Here is a 16,533-nt window from a genome sequence, read left to right as displayed (position 1 = left end):
GGCAGAATATTGTTAAAATTGCACTTATTTTTCTTAAGACATTTCAGGTTCTTCACATTTGTTCAGATTATTCACATTTTTTGTGAAATTATACTTTGTTCTAGTGTAAATACATGAGAATATTTACATTTACAAAGAGAAAATGTGGAGTTGTGAGTATTTATAGATTATTATGATAGAATTTTACTGGTCTGACCCACTGGAGATTGAATTGGTCTGCATGTGGAACTAAAATAATTGTTAATTTCTTAATGTCTATTTTTGCATTTCACAAATTCATCCCAAGGGCCAGATTGGACCCTTTGGCAGGCCGGATTTGGCCCCTGGGCCGCATGTTTGACACCTGTGCTGTATATGGTATAATTTCTGTGCAGAAATGGAAATATAAAAGACAGTTAATGCAAACACACCTGTTTGTACTCTTTTATTCTCTCACCCAATGAGAATCGATAAGATGAATCAATAAAGAATTGGAATTGTTAAATTCTTATCAATTCCCACCCTAGCTGTGGCTAACCTGGATAGAACTACAAGAGATATTTACCTCCGCCAAGGAGGTTATGTTTTTGCCAGGGTTTGTTTGTTTGTTTGTCTGTCTGTTTGTTTGTTTGTCTGTCCGTTAGTGTGCAACATAACTCAAAAAGTTATTGACAGATTTGGATGAAATTTTCAGGGTTTGTTGGAAATGGGATGAGGAAGAAATGATTACATTTTGGTGGTGATCGGGGGTGGGGGGGCCCACGGGGGGGGCACTGATCAGCCTTGGCGGAGGTCTGCGCTCTCCGAGTGCTTCTAGTGGTTATTAGAATAGGACAGTATAGAACAGAATTTGATAGCATTAACACATGGCACATACATTAGGATATTTCTTTTGAGGGTATTCAGGGACCAACTCCAGATCTTCAGCAGCAGAGTGGTTAAGAATAAACTTATATCTACCTGCTTTTAATGGCTGGGGAAATCGGATGGATGGATGGATGGATGGATGGATGGATGGATGGATGGATGGATGGATGGATGGATGGATGGATGGATGGATGGATGGATGGATGGATAGATAGATAGATAGATAGATAGATAGATAGATAGATAGATAGATAGATAGATAGATAGATAGATAGATAGATAGATAGATTAGCTATCTATAATAATAATAATAATAATAATAGCTTCCCCCTCTTAAATGTTCACGTTTTCACCATATACAGCTCTGTAGTGGCACGAATTTACTCTAACCTTTCCCAAAAATGTAGCGTATTATGGTCATAGAGAAGAGGTGAGAAATATTTGCTGATGTAAACTAAAGCTAAAACTGTCAGTGACATGTGGACCTGCTTTTGCATGGCTTCCTCTGCTGCTATCCTCAGCACCTTTCCTCTCCAAACCAAAAAAAAAAAGCTTTTCCTCTGATTTTGAGCTATGATGTCTTTTAGCCTTTATTACCTTAAGCTCATGAGTTCACAGCTCCCATTCTTCATTGTCAGGATCACTGCTGAGCCACAGTTTTTTAACCCTTTCATGCATACTGGTCACTACAGTGGAGAGCTATTCTACAGCTGTTCTCTTGTATATTCATGGATGTTGTTGTCCTTTTTTTTTTTTTTTTTTTTTTTACATATCTTTATTAAAGTTTTAAGACACTACATATCTTTTCTGACATGAACTGGTAACATAATGTAGATCTCCCCTGAGCATAAACCCCCAGAATCACAAGCTCTCCCCATGGTTTTCACACAAGTTATCAGTAAATACATGTTCCTGTGCGTCAAAAATTAAATGTGTAGTGTCCAGCTGAGTGGACATTTTTGCAACTTCATGAAAGATAGGTTCATAAGATTTTTTTTTTTTCATTATTATTTTTTATGCTTATTTATTTATTTATTTATTTACTTACGTATCTATCTATCTATCTATCTATCTATCTATCTATCTATCTATCTATCTATCTATCTATCTATCTATCTATCTATCTATCTATCTATCTATCTATCTATCTATCTATCTATCTATCTATCTATCTATTTTCAGAAGAAAATTTTCAATCACACTGTTTTTTCATGCCTAAAGAGGAATAAAAACAGTCAGGAAAAAAATTTTGATTAAGGTTCTCATAATTTGTGCATGAAAGGGTTAAGTTGTGTAACAAGAATACAGAGTTTAGCAGTAAATTAGCTCCACTAAATGGACTGGAGTCACTCCATACTCATTCTAGGGCTCTGACACTCTCATTATGTTCCAGTTAATTCACTGTCTGATGAGTCCAGTGCAGGACCTTTGTTGAAATTCAGTCAAATAGTCCAGGATGGTTTGACACTTTTTTCATCCACCAAACCCTTCTCACCATGTACCTGTGATTACAGAGCTTTTATCCAAATGATTAATATGAAGTATAAGACAATCCAGAGCTTTATGAAAGTCTCGGCTGGGGTTTCCCTCATTTAACCATCATTACAATATCTGTTGTGTATCATCTCTTTTGTAAAATCCTAAAAATCAGTAATGAATAAATGACCTGGTGCATCAGTGTAGACCAGGGGTGTCAAACTCATGTTCTTTCAGGTTCCACATTCAGCCTGATTTGATCTCCAGTGGGTCGGACCAGTAAAATAATAGCCTAATAACCTATAAATCAGGGGTGTCAGACTCATTTTAGTTCAGGGGCCACATTAAGCCAAATTGGATCTGGAGTGGGCCGGATCAGTGAAATATATAAATAATGTCAACTCCAAACTTTCCTCTGTTTTAGAGCAAAAAAAAAAAAAGTAAAATTACATTATGAAAAGGTTTACATCTACCAACTATCCTTTATAGCAATAACATGAACACTGAAATTTCTCAAGAAAACTAAGTGCAGTTTTAACAATATTATGTCTCAGTTTATCATATATACATGTACGTTACAACTTACAGATCACAGTGGATCAACAAATGCACAAAACATTTGAATAACAGGAAGAATATTGGTAAACTTGCACATCATACATTTGAAAATGTTCATATTTGTTCAGGATTTTTGTGTTTTAGTATAAATACAGTAAAATGACATGAAAATCTTTACACTTACATAGAGAAAAAATTTGAGTTATGAGTATTTATAGGATATCATAATAGTATTTTAGTGATCCGACCCACTTGAGACTAAATTGGTCTGTATGTGGAACTGAACTAAAATGATTAATGTCTTCAGTGTAATTTTTGCATTTCATATATTCATCCCCCAGGCCAGACTGGACCCGTTGGCGGGCCGGATTTGGCCCCGGGCCGCATGTTTGACACTTCTACTAATAAATAATGACAACTCCAAATTTTTGTCTTTGTTTTAGTGCAAAAACCCCATTAAATGATGAAAATGCTTTTATAAACTATCCAAACAAAAAAGATGTGAATAACCTGAAAAAAACTGAAATTTCTTAAGAAAAATAAATGTAATTTTAACAATATTCTGCCTCCACTTCTCATTTGTCCATGTGCATTATGGATCAGATCTACAAAGACACTAAACACTGAGGAACAGGCAGAAAAGAGTTCAAACTGGGCTGAATTTTCTTTAGACATTTCAGGTTGTTCATATTTGTTCAGGTTATTCACATTTTGTTACAGGATAGTTTGGAAATGTCAATATTTTGCATAATTGAATGTTATTTTTTGCACTAAAATAAAGACAAATATTTGAGGTTGTCATTATTTATAGGCATAGAGTAATATTTTTTTCGTATCAAACCCAGTAGAAAATCTGCAGTCATTCTTTTTTGTCAGTTATTCTGCTGTTATTATTTGACTGTAGATCATATTAGTCTGTATGTGGAACTGCAACTAAAATAAGTTCCACAGCCTGGACTGTGGAACTTTTACACTTTGTAAATTCATCCCACGGGCCGGATTGGAACCTTTGGCGGGATGCATTTGGCCCCCGGGCCGCATGTTTGACACCCCTGGTGTAGACTCAGCAAACCCTCTGAGCTGCAGTCAGCAGCAGTAGTGCACAGGGAACAGGTCGGACTGCAGACACAGCTGCCTTTCAGATGGTGCACCCCTCTGCTCTACAACAACACACTAAATGCATACAGCATGTCCACATGCAGGATTTCCTTGAATGATGGGCTTTGTTGTCCTGTAATCTAAAGTGTTTGGACCTCCAAATTAAAAAACTATTGTAGAATTATTCAACAAATAGCAGAGAATCCATGTCAAGTTTGACCTAAACGCTGTGATTTTTCATAGTGTCCAGACGAGTGGACATTTTTGTAACTCCATGAAAAATAGGGTCATAAAAAAATTTCAATGACATTGTTTTTTTTTCAGGTTCTGATAATTCATGCATGAAAGGGTTAATATCCAATAAAGGCTCACAGTTTTTCCCCACTGCTGGTGAACTGTTGCATTTTGGGGTTACAGGCCAATCCACTGTGTTCCCATGGTAACAACGATGGAAATCCAGACAGGACTTAACAGCAAATTGTTTTTAACAAATAAGGACCAATTGACATTTATAATGATGCTTTATTGTAATTATAACATTATCTGCAAAAGGCTGTGAATGAAGAATCAAAGCTCTGTGCCAACGGGATGATTTTCAACATTAACCCTTAAAGACCCCAAACTATTTTTATCACAACTTCCAAATTATTTTTTCTCTTTGTCTAGATGCTTTTGGTCAGCTCTTAATGTTTGGGCTTTTATGGGTTAATATGAAGTAAGCTTCACTGTAAAAAACAAACAAACAAACAAAAAAAAAACTAAAAAAAACGGTAATATTCTGGCAGCAGGGGTGAAAAATATTGTTAAATAATGGAAAACAACCATCTCATAAAAATCTGGTAATTTTCTATAATTAAAATACAGTTTTTTTCCCTAACTTTACATGAGATTTAGCTTTTTTTTTTTGGACTTTTTAATGTTTAATAAAGAATTAAAACAATCACATTACCTATAAATTTAAAAAAAAAGAAAAAAAAAAAAAAAATATATATATATGTATATATATATATATATATATATATATATATATATATATATACTTTTCAGTGAGACAAAGTTGTACAGTCCACTGATAAAAACTGTATTTGGACAGTTTATCAGTGCTTATACATGTTATACATTCACAAAAATACATTTATTCATCATTTTTGTTGTGAAACCTCCCGTAATTACACAAGATATTTGTCAATTAATAAACAAGTCTTGTTAAACTTACAGAGCAAATACTTCTTTAACGGTTAATTGTCAGCAATTTTATCTCATTTTGTATATATTTTTTTACAGCATTAAACTTTAAATCAACAGTTTAATCTCATGAATAGAAAAGAAATATTTGTGAAATTATGATACATTTGCAAATGTATTTTAACTGTATTTTTCTGTGAAAAAAGACAAAATTTCGTTTAAAAAATTGAAATTTTTTGGTTATTCACAGTTACAGTTTTTTCATGTTATTTTACATTTGACATGTAACATCACAGTCTATTTTTGTCATTTCGTTTATATTTTCCTGTATCTAGAAAATACAGGAGAAATTTGTAAAATAAACAGTGAAAATTCCGTTAAATTACAGATTTTTTTTTTTTTACAGTGTTTAAATGATACATGACATGGATATGTCATTATACAAATGTTGCTTCAGATGATTACAGACTTACACTTACTTTAACCTGCACCCAGCTTTTGGAATGCATTGTTCTTATTTTGCACTGCTGTCCTTCTTGCTATTAGGTTAACATTTCTACTGACTTCCCTGCACTACTTGACAGCTATAACACAGCCTAACAAATATCTGAGCCTTTACTGAGCTGAATTTTTTTTTTTTTTTTTTTTTTTTTTTTTACCAACGAATCTTAAACCAGCCTCATTAATAAGAAGATCTGACAAAATTCATGTGACAAATTGCTGACACACCATCTGCATCATGACCCTTGGTCCATTGTCATAGCCTTTAACTAGTCTATTAAACTGAAAGATTGCAAGATTATATTAAATGCAGTTTGTAAACTTAAAGGTTTAAATGTTTTATAGGCAATGTACTGTACTGTACTGTTTTTTTTTTTTGTTTGTTTGTTTGTTTTTTTTACATATCTTACAAGAGTTAAACATTTTTTTCTACTTTTTTGTAAATTATGCAATTTGCTAGGTGTCTGATGTGTAGATTTTTCCAGGATATGAAAGAATGAATAAATATGCAAAATGCCATATGTCACACATCTAGATTTTCTAAGTTTGTATCTAATATGTCAAAACATGAAATATCAAAGATGCTCAGACTGTTGGAAAAGATCCAATCCAAGATCTTCAGTCAAATAGGTTGCAGGATATGATGTCACAGATATTATGTGGATTTACTGTTTTCTTTATCATTTAGGACAGGGGTGTCAAACTCATTTTATTTCAGGGGCCACATTCAGCCCAATTTGATGTCAAGTGGGCCAAACCATTAAACTAAAAGCATAAAAACCTTTAAATAATGACAACTCCAAGTTTTTCTCTCCCTTTTTAGTGCAATAAAAAAACATTAAATTATGAAAATATTTACATTTACAAACTACCTTTTCACAAAAAAGATGTGAATAATCGGAAAAAAATTAATTTCTTAAGAAAAATAAGCTAAATTTTAACAATATGATGCCTCAACTTATTACTTGTACATTTGCATTACACACAATGTTACACAAAGATAATATTGTTGAAATTTTGAAGTTTGGAACGTGTAACTAAAATAAGAATGTCTACAACATTATGTGGCAGCTTATTAACACAACTTACAAATCAGATCTACAAATCCATAAAACATTTAGTAACAGAATATTGTTTAAATTGTACTTAATTTTCAGGTTGTTCACATTTTATTGTAAGCGTTATTTTACTTTAGATCACACTGGGCTCAAACCAGTTCAACACTCTTGACTGTTAATATCTTCAGGATAATTTTTGCAGTCCATAAATTCATCCCGTGAGTCAGATTGGACCCTTTGGTGCCAGATTTGGCCCCCGGGCTGCATGTTTAACACCTGTGATTTAGGAGATATAAATATATCCAAAGATCTGATTGGCAAGCTTCGGGATACTGTCAGTTTTTTTTTTAGAAACACAAACATATCAGCGCCTTGGGAAGCCCCATGCTTTATATCTATTCCAGTTGCATGTTTTGTGCAGTGTGTATACAGTTATTAAAGATACAATAAATAATGGTAATATGAGAATTAACATACAAAATCTGAGGTAAGAAAGAAGGCATGTGTGTAAAGGAAATAAGAGTGAGTAAAAGATGAAGTATTTTGGACTGCAGAGACTAATATCTATATATATTCTGCTATCAGTGCCCATAGGCAAAACACAGAGCTGAATTTGACCCTAATGAACTCGGATGTGGATGTGTGTGGGTGGTAGTTTCATCCTCCATGGATGTGCTCTCACCTGTTGCCCCACTCCCCACTCATCACTTTCTTATGTTCACTCTACCTCCAGCTCTGTCTCCTTCACTAGGGAATGTAACTGTGCCTCTAATGCACACAAACACAAACTCATCAGCTGTACGGCCTGATCACAATGCAGGGTACCAGAAAGGGTGCACATACAGATAAAAAATAATAATAATCCTCTGTCAAAAAATCAGACAGGCCATTTTATTTGTCTGATATTTCTCTTTTAAAGTCCAAAATATTTTTGTGTTATGGTGTCTACTAAAAATTTCGCAGGCTTGTACCCCTGTCAAATCAGGAATTATTGGGTGTACGGACACTACAGCCTAATAGCCTCCATATTTAATGCCTCCAAAGATATACAAATGTTTCAGCACTCAGGATAATCATGCATTGTTTATTGCATAGATGTCGTGTCCAAAGCATGCGTGCTGAAAAATTCCATATATTGACAGAAACAATAAAATTACACCCACATATTTTGAATATGGTGTACGGACACTACTTGGTGTACGGACTCTACAAGATTGGAATGGAAATCTGGCTTACCACATGGTGGCATCTCTGTTAGATCTGTAACTAAGTCTTCCTGGTACAGGAGGAAATAAACATTTGTCAACAAGTTAGAACAATATATCTATAAGGCATATAGGCCATATTATTGATGGAAGTATATTGGTGTACGGACACTACATGAATTTTGGTGAACAACACACCATTGAAAACATGCGGTTCGACGTAAACATCCGTTTGCCACATTGTTACCAAATTTTCTGCAGCCAGGGAGCAGACCAACATCTGTCTAGTTGTGCATATTTAGTCCTAATAATACTGAAATAACAGGTTCCCATTCTGTTATTACAATTAAAGGGCTGTAAAAGAAGGGTTTTCACAACAAAATGGTTGATTGTCTTAATACTGAAAATAAGAATTGATAATCAAACAGCTGTTCAACAAAAATGATCAATAAATGAAAAGCAATGTGATGTGTGTATTTTGTAATAAAAAAGACACAGGAGTTGAGTAGTAATTATTAATTGTGTTACAAAACATTATGTCCAATAATTTTGCTCTCTTATAACAATAAAATTGTGCACACGTTTTCACGCTCATTGGGTCGCCATTTTATCAGTTTTTATCTGATTTTCTTCAAATTTGGAGGATTGTAAGATCTAGTAATAAGATGGCCAAAGAAACATTTTGGGAATGGTTCTGGGGGTATCTGTTTGTAATACTGATTAATAACTGATGCAAATATACTTGTACACCTTGATTATGATCAGGCCGTTTATGTTAAAACACGCTGAATGCGCTTCATCACATTAATTCACCACCATGCTACCAAACATCCGCCCCATCCTCATGCTGACAGAACAGCTATGTGAGTTAACATTGCATAAGCCAAATACAAGCCCAGGACAGTGTTGAGCTCCTGTCAGCCTGCCAATGTGATGTGGGATCACATTATGTAAGGAGATTCCACAACACTTCATAAACCTCCTAACCCGGCAGCTGCTGCTCTAGTGGGAAATGGGACCACCCAGATTCTCCATGCAGTGGCACTGCAACAGCCTGCAAATCAATATGCACTGCCTACTGCAGGGATGCTTCACAGAAAACTCCGATTGTCTTACTCTCGCACAGACCCTGTTCAATACACAGCCTAACTGTAAATAGAAGAATGCCACTGTTGTGACCTAAACAAGATTCTGCAGTTATTTATTTCTTTATACAACTACAGTCTTATTTGGTCATTAAAAATGAGTGAGAAATATCTACAAACAATATGTTTACTGCAGTCTTCAACATATTTGGATCCAACTTACTAACTTACTAACAACTTAACTTGGAACTCATGTATTACTGTGTGTTGATCCTGGCGTCATTAATCTGCCCTAAAGCCTCTAGAATCATTGTATAAGTATTCGCTTCAGATCCATGACAAGAAAAGGCGAGCATTCCACCACTGCTCAATTTTGTCCAAATATAAGATCTTAAACTCTTAAAATGTAATCATGTATACAAATGTCTGTCTGTTGTTTAAGGTGATCCATAATTCTGCTGCTCCTCCATTGAAAAGGTTTATTTCTTGGAATTCTGGGAAAACATCTCAAATTACTCGATCAACAACACGTGGCGAGTGCAGGATTCCAAGACACAAAACAGCATTTGCAAATTCATCGTTTTCATGTGTGGCCATGCGACAGTGGAACACATTACCAACAGAACTACAAACAATTACAAACTATCACATATTCTCCCGCATGGTGAAAAAGCAGCTACTGTCAAACCAAACCTGTAGATATAATGTAATGTGATGTAAACATGTTTAGAGTGTGTGTGCCAGACTGCAGTGGGACATAAGAGTGAATGGTTGGATGGGAATGAATATTTTACATAGATAGAGTTATAAATATGTATTTTTTTTTTACTGTTTTTTAATGTTTTAGTTTTTTATTAATGTCTGTTTTTTAATGATATACAGATTGAGTTATAAATATGCTTTTTTTTTTTTTTTACTGTTTTTTTAATGTTTTAGTTTTTATTAATGTCTATTTTTTTTTTTTTTTAATGATAACATCAGCCTGCCCAGGGACTACAGGTGGAAATTAGCACCAGTGCTAGAACCTGGCACACTACATCTCTCCTTTTTAAGGTTAATGTATATTGTGCATTGTCCCTGTCTAAATAAATAAATAAAATGAAAATGAAAAAATGTATGTCACAATAATCATCTGTGTGAAACACAACAGCAGCAGTGAAATAAAGGAAACAATTCTTAAATTCCGGAAAATTGTAGTAATAATTATAATAATAATTATTATTGTTGTTATTAATAATAATTATTCATATTAATATTAATTAATATTAATAATACTTTTAATTGATATGAGATGATTGATAGGTTATTCGTTTCAAATCTACCGCAGTTAATTCCTTCTTTATACAACTAAAGTCTTGTTTGGTCATTAATACTGAATGAAAAACATTGTTTACATGCAGTAAACCAGCTAACCAAATATAAAATTATATCCTTTATGTCCAATGTCAACATTTCTGAAACAAAAATCTTTCAGATCAACAATTCTAGATATGTGTATGTATATCCACATATGGTACATAATAGATAGTGTTATGTAACTTGGCAGGATCTAATGGCAGAAGTAATATGCATGAGTATGTTTTCATAAGTGTAAAAAATTCTAAAAACAACATTATTGTGTTTTATTATTTTATTTCTACCTCTGCCATGTTTATAGTAGTCCAGAACAGATTTCCACTTTTTCTTTTGTCTGTTTTACAGCAGGTGAGATCAGTGTTATGGTGCATTACTATCACCTGCTAAAACCCAGACCATAAAACCCAGAATGGACGAGACAATCACTGGCTTTAACATTCCATAAGGAGATTTATATCATTGTATCATTTACATTCTCTTGAATCATTTTTATCTTGTTACATATCATATTTCACATATAGGCAAACATTTATAAACTCATCCAAACCACACTCTTCTATTATTTTAGTTTGGAAAATTATTTTACATATCATCATCATAATAGTTATGTGTTTTACTCTAACAGTTGGTGAGTCACTGTCTAAACCTACAAACATACATGAGTCAGGATGTGATCCAGAGTCTAGTGCAAGTCCAGGGTTTTGTATATTTCCACCACCCACAACAACTGCCTCCTGTCTGAGGAAAGGCATATAAGTAGTGGATCCACCAATGACAAACACACACAGACAGATGAAATGATACCAATTGGTGGAAAAAAAAAAGGAGAAAAAAACTAAGACATGACTGAAAAAACACTGCAGATTTAAGATATGACTTGAAATAAGGCTTTACAATATAAGAAAATAAACGGTGGCAAAATTGAGGCTTTCATGCTCAGTGTGTTTACATGACAATTTTTATTCCTGGTTTAATCTCATTAAAGGTTAGATCCTATTTCAGATGCCCATGTAAACACCTTATTCCAGTTGAAAAAGAAAAGTTCGGATTAAATTTAAACCTGATTAAAGTAACTGGTTTAATCCACTTTTGAATCCGGTCTAAATTCTTCCTGGGACATGTAAACCCTTTATTCCGTTTGGACTTTATTCCTTCCATTCTGCACATGCTCGTTGCCTTGTCCTGTCACGATGACGCACACATTCTGCGCTGGCGGAAGAATATGCACTGTAGTCTAGTCAACCCAAACTGTTCCAGTGGGCGATTCTGATAGGATCTACCAGCCTGGAAAACCCTGAAGGAAGAGTTCACCACTTGTTTTTGATTCATTCATTTGTCATGCACTAATGAGTTCGATAAGTGTTCAAATCAGTTTGCACTGCAGTGCACCGATTGCCTTGTTCTCACAGCCCTTCGGTTAGCTTAGCTTAGCCTAGCTTAGCATAATGGCTTCATTCCTATGGTCAGATGTAGCCAGGCTTTTAGAGGTGATCTGTAGTATTTTATGAGTGATTTTGTGAAATTCAGTTCTCCCTAATCATTACTTTAGCCCGGTGGGGTCAATATGATCACAAATTGAGGCTCAAATCATGGCCATGTGACTTACTGCACTAATAAAATCTGGGGAAATAAAAACTAATGCAAAGCTAAAACGGTAAAGCAAAGCTAATTTAGCGCATGTATCCCTTCCAACAAAAAGATTTTCCAACTTCCATCAACACAACAGTCCCAAGATTGTATGAGTGCAGTAATTCGCCGATCTAAAGAAATAATTGGAGAGAATCGAATTTCAGAAAATCACTGACAAAAGACAACAAATCACCTTTAAAAAATTGGCTACGTGTGAGCATGGAAATGCAGCAACTATGCTAAGCTAAGCTAAGAGAAGGGCTGTGAGAATTGAATAAACGTTTCTCATGTAAACCTTTATTCAGGTTTAACATTTCCACAGAAACAGAAGAGAAAGTACTTTAGTTCCGGATTAATTTCTTCTGGAAAAATAAATCGGATTTAAAAAAACATCATGTAACCGTAATGACTGATGGGCATGGCTTTGGTGAAGGAAAAGAAGGAATAATAAAAGCAGCAGTGTTTTAGAAAGAAAAAAATACACAAAAAGATTGAATCTAACCAGAAACCTCCTTATCTCAGCCTATGAAAGAAAAGAAACTCATCTTTGTCAGTGGACTTATGTCCTCTGCTCCTGCACAGAAAGCCCAGCCTCTGTCCTGACTGTTCAGACTCACAGATTCCAGAGGAGCTTCACCTAATCTCAGCTGGAGGGGAAATGGAAATGGGATGCTGCTAAAGTTCACCCGTTCCTGGGCTTTTGTTTCCTCTATTGTTAGTCACAAATAGCTTCAGACAATAATATCTGCTTTTATTGCAGCATTCCCAAAGAAACACTTTAGCTAAAATTTCCTTAGGGGGTCGAATGAGTAGCCATGTTTGTCAAAAAAAATAAAAAAAATTGTAAGAAATGCATAGAACTGTGTTGAAATAATGCTAATCCATTTGTGCACAGACTACTGATATTTGACAGTGGAAGCTATATTTTCAGAAATATTGGATTTTGAATAGCACGTGTATGTGAAAACTTTTGCTGGTGGACGGATGTGACATTACCCGTGATGATCTGGTCAGTACCAGTACTTTATTAGGAATAAACTTATAGACTTACTATTGCTAATTCTCCTCTTATTCATAAATGTTAGCATTGTGGATCTAAAACAATAACAGCTGACACAAAAACACAAAATGTGGCAGTGGACGGATGTGACATGGTTGTTCCGGATCCCATCATACTGATGCTCGGCAGCCATGTCACCGTTTCCACAAATGATCCCTGTACAAAAACTAGGATCAGAATTATTTATTGTATAGTTTATCATCATACTAAAGAAGAAATAACAATATAGAATTGTTATTTCTTTATAAAAATGCTTATTATTTGAAAAATGTTGATTTCAAAAATGACGTGTCACATTCTTAATGTATGTATTGGCGTAACATAAGCAGGATGGATCAGCACCATACTCCATATTGCAACCTGTAAAAATAAGACATGTGATATGTAGTATATAATCTGCTAAGAAAAATTGGGGAATCTAAAAGAATAGAATATTTGTTTTTCAGGTAAATTCAGTTCAAATATAACTTGGCCATTTGTGACATGAAAATATAGCATTAATTGTGATGAAATTGGACATTTTTGAGCTGAAAACATAGTTCATATGACCATCAACATGTTGCAACAGAACTGAAATCCTGTCCATTTGCATAACTTGCATTTACCAACACAAAGTTCCTTTGGGGATTCACTTACAATGATTTCTTATGCACAAAGACAGAAATAAGACCTCTAAGCAAATTTTAGCTGACTTTTATTCCACAGCAGTGCACTTTTCACAATGTATTCAGGTCAGTTTTGGGGGGATAGTCACTCTGATGGGGAAGGTCAGTTTGCACTACAGCTGCAACAATTAATCGATTTAATTGACTAAAATTTATCAAAGAAATTATTTCATTACAATTTTCACCAGAGCTGCACAATATATCGTTTGAGCATTGTCATCGCAATGTACGTGTGTGCAATAGTCACATCGCAGGTCCTGCAATGTAGGAGGCAAATGAACTCGACATTTTCTCATCTGAGTTCAACCTGGTACCTGACACACACTGAGCGCAGCCATCCACCAATCACAACTGTTCTTAATCAGTTTGCCAAAGCAGACCACGACCCTGCACATGGAGTGAGACACTGGAAACAACTTTGAAAAATGAGCAACGAACAAGAGAAAATGACAGAAATGGAAGACCTGGTGCCAAAAAGAAAAGCAACATCAGTTTTCTGGAATTATTTCAGCTACAAGAAGAGCGTTACTGCAACACGTGTTCTGTGGCGACAGTGCCTTCCACCTGTCACCACAACGAGAGTAAGCCTGGGTATCATGGCCAATTTCCATAATCGATTCGATTTCGATTCGTAAGGTTCTGAATCGATTAATCACGATTCAATTCGATTTGATCCAATATCGATTCGATTCAGTATTAATTGATTGATTCAGATTAATTTAGTGATACCAAAGTACAATTTTGAGTTGTAACCTGCTTATTTGACGACGGCAGTCATGCAACACCTCAATACTGGTATCAATATTGATATTAGAAAGGAAATAAATAAGACATTTCAGCAGGAAGTAGCTGAGTCTGCTCTGAAATAAGAAACATTGATCGGACTTCTGTGTCATCTTTATTCTGTTTTATGGCTGGTGGCTTTTACTCACTGCATGTGGGGGGGGGGGGTAGCGTAGCGTAGCATAGCAGTCAGACATTGTCGCTTTACTATTCATCCAACTTATTATTCCAAGAACAACCGGCTTCTGCGACTTGCCTCGGAGAACCTCTGGGCGGCCAGTTCCTTCACACTGCAGGTTCCAGTTTGATTTAAGGCCGGGAGGGGTTTTCCCCACCCTTCCTCTGCGTCTTTTCCGCGCCAGAGCCGTTGTGAGCGAGACGCCCCATCTTCCTCAGGTGTTCGCAAGACGGAGCCAGCCGCGCTTCCACGTACTCCCGGTCTGAAAAATTGATCTCATCTACTTTTAATCGATTACGCAAAATTAAAACGAAATCGATCTAAGATCGATTAAAGTGATTTTTTTACCCAGCCCTAAACGAGAGGAAAAGGAACTCATTTGTTTGACCATTTACGTTGGCACCACACACCTATTATATCCTCCTGAGTAGTTTTTCATATTGCAATATATATCGCAGGGTTAAAAAAATCACAATGTCAGTTATTTCCAATATCGTGTAGCCTTAATTTTCACTGAATTGAAGCTTTGTTTCCTTAATTCTGCTGCTGTTAAACATTGGTTCCACTGTTGTGTTTCAGACGGACGCTTATTGTGACGCACGTGACGCCAGGATCAACACAAACAACATGGAGCATAACTCAGATGAGACAAGGACAAGTGGGCAGAAAATGTCTATATGTTCACTTTTCTACATTGGAACCATCACTTAATGCTTTAAACTATGAAACTTTAACACAAACATTACAAATATTAGTCTGTATTTTTTTCAGTTGTATGTTAGTTCCATGTTCAGTTCTTAAGTTAGTAAATTGAATCCAAATATGTTGAAGACTGCAGTGCACATATTGGTTGTATATCTGTAGATATTTTTACCTCCGCCAAAGAGGTTCTGGTTTTGCCGGTGTTGGTTTGTCTGTCTGTCTGTCTTTCTGTCTGTTGTGTGTCTGTGTGCAAGATAACTCAAAAAGTTATGGACAGATTTGGATGAAAATTTCAGGAAATGTTGATACTGGCACAAGGAACAAATGATTAAATTTTGGTGGTGATCGGGGGGGCACTGATCTGCCTTGGCAGAGGTCTGCGCTCTCCGAGTGCTTTTCCAGTTATATATACTACTGTATACTATATATGCTACTGTTGTTCTTGTTATTGTTGTTATTTCAATATATAGATTTTTTACATATCCTTTTCCTTTGATACTTTTTGTGGTTGTTGTTTCAACTGGTTCTGGAATAAAGGACAAGTCATTTGTCATTTTTAGACACGTCTGTCACAATTTTATTTTATTTTATTTTTTTCATTTATTCAAATAATCATTTAATTGAATAAAAATGAAGAAAATAATCAATAAATTACTTGATTACAAAAATAATCAGTAGTTGCAGCTCTAGTCTGTACTGGTATGGGTACATTGGTGGTGAGGGAATAATTTAGAGGAGAGTTTCCCAACACTTTCTGAAATACATTTGTAGATTTTCACACAAATTTAAGTAGTACAGTTTAGCAGACGGTCTCACTCACACACACACACGCACACACACACACGCGCACACACACACACACACACACACACACACACACACACACACACACACACACACAGTCGGAGCAGGATAAGGAAGCTTTCTGACAGGAATGAGCTCATGCCATCTGAATGCTGTCCTGTGGAGAATGCTTTTCTGTGGCTTTCTCACAACTCTTCCCTTTTTTCTCAGACTATGTGTGTGCTCCACTCTCTCTCATAGAACTTGATCTCCTTGTTTGAATTCTTTTGTCCGTTTAATTTAGAGAGAATATGAGAAGCTGAAAAAGCTTAATTTGGGATTTAGTATCCCTAATCACCTAAACG

The 16,533-nt window shown here is 35.3% G+C and overlaps 1 protein-coding gene across 1 annotated transcript in view; it reads right to left on the bottom strand.

Moving 5' to 3' along the window:
* The window catches only part of coro2ba (coronin, actin binding protein, 2Ba), a 121,450-nt gene that overhangs the window by 82,011 nt on the left and 22,906 nt on the right, over window positions 1-16,533 (bottom strand). The gene's annotated exons all lie outside the window — the stretch shown is intronic.

Source organism: Sphaeramia orbicularis, chromosome 3 (assembly GCF_902148855.1).
Source record: "Sphaeramia orbicularis chromosome 3, fSphaOr1.1, whole genome shotgun sequence".
NCBI lineage: Eukaryota > Metazoa > Chordata > Actinopteri > Kurtiformes > Apogonidae > Sphaeramia > Sphaeramia orbicularis.
Note: the sequence above shows the minus strand (reverse complement) of the source record. Positions and strands in the feature narration are given on the sequence as shown.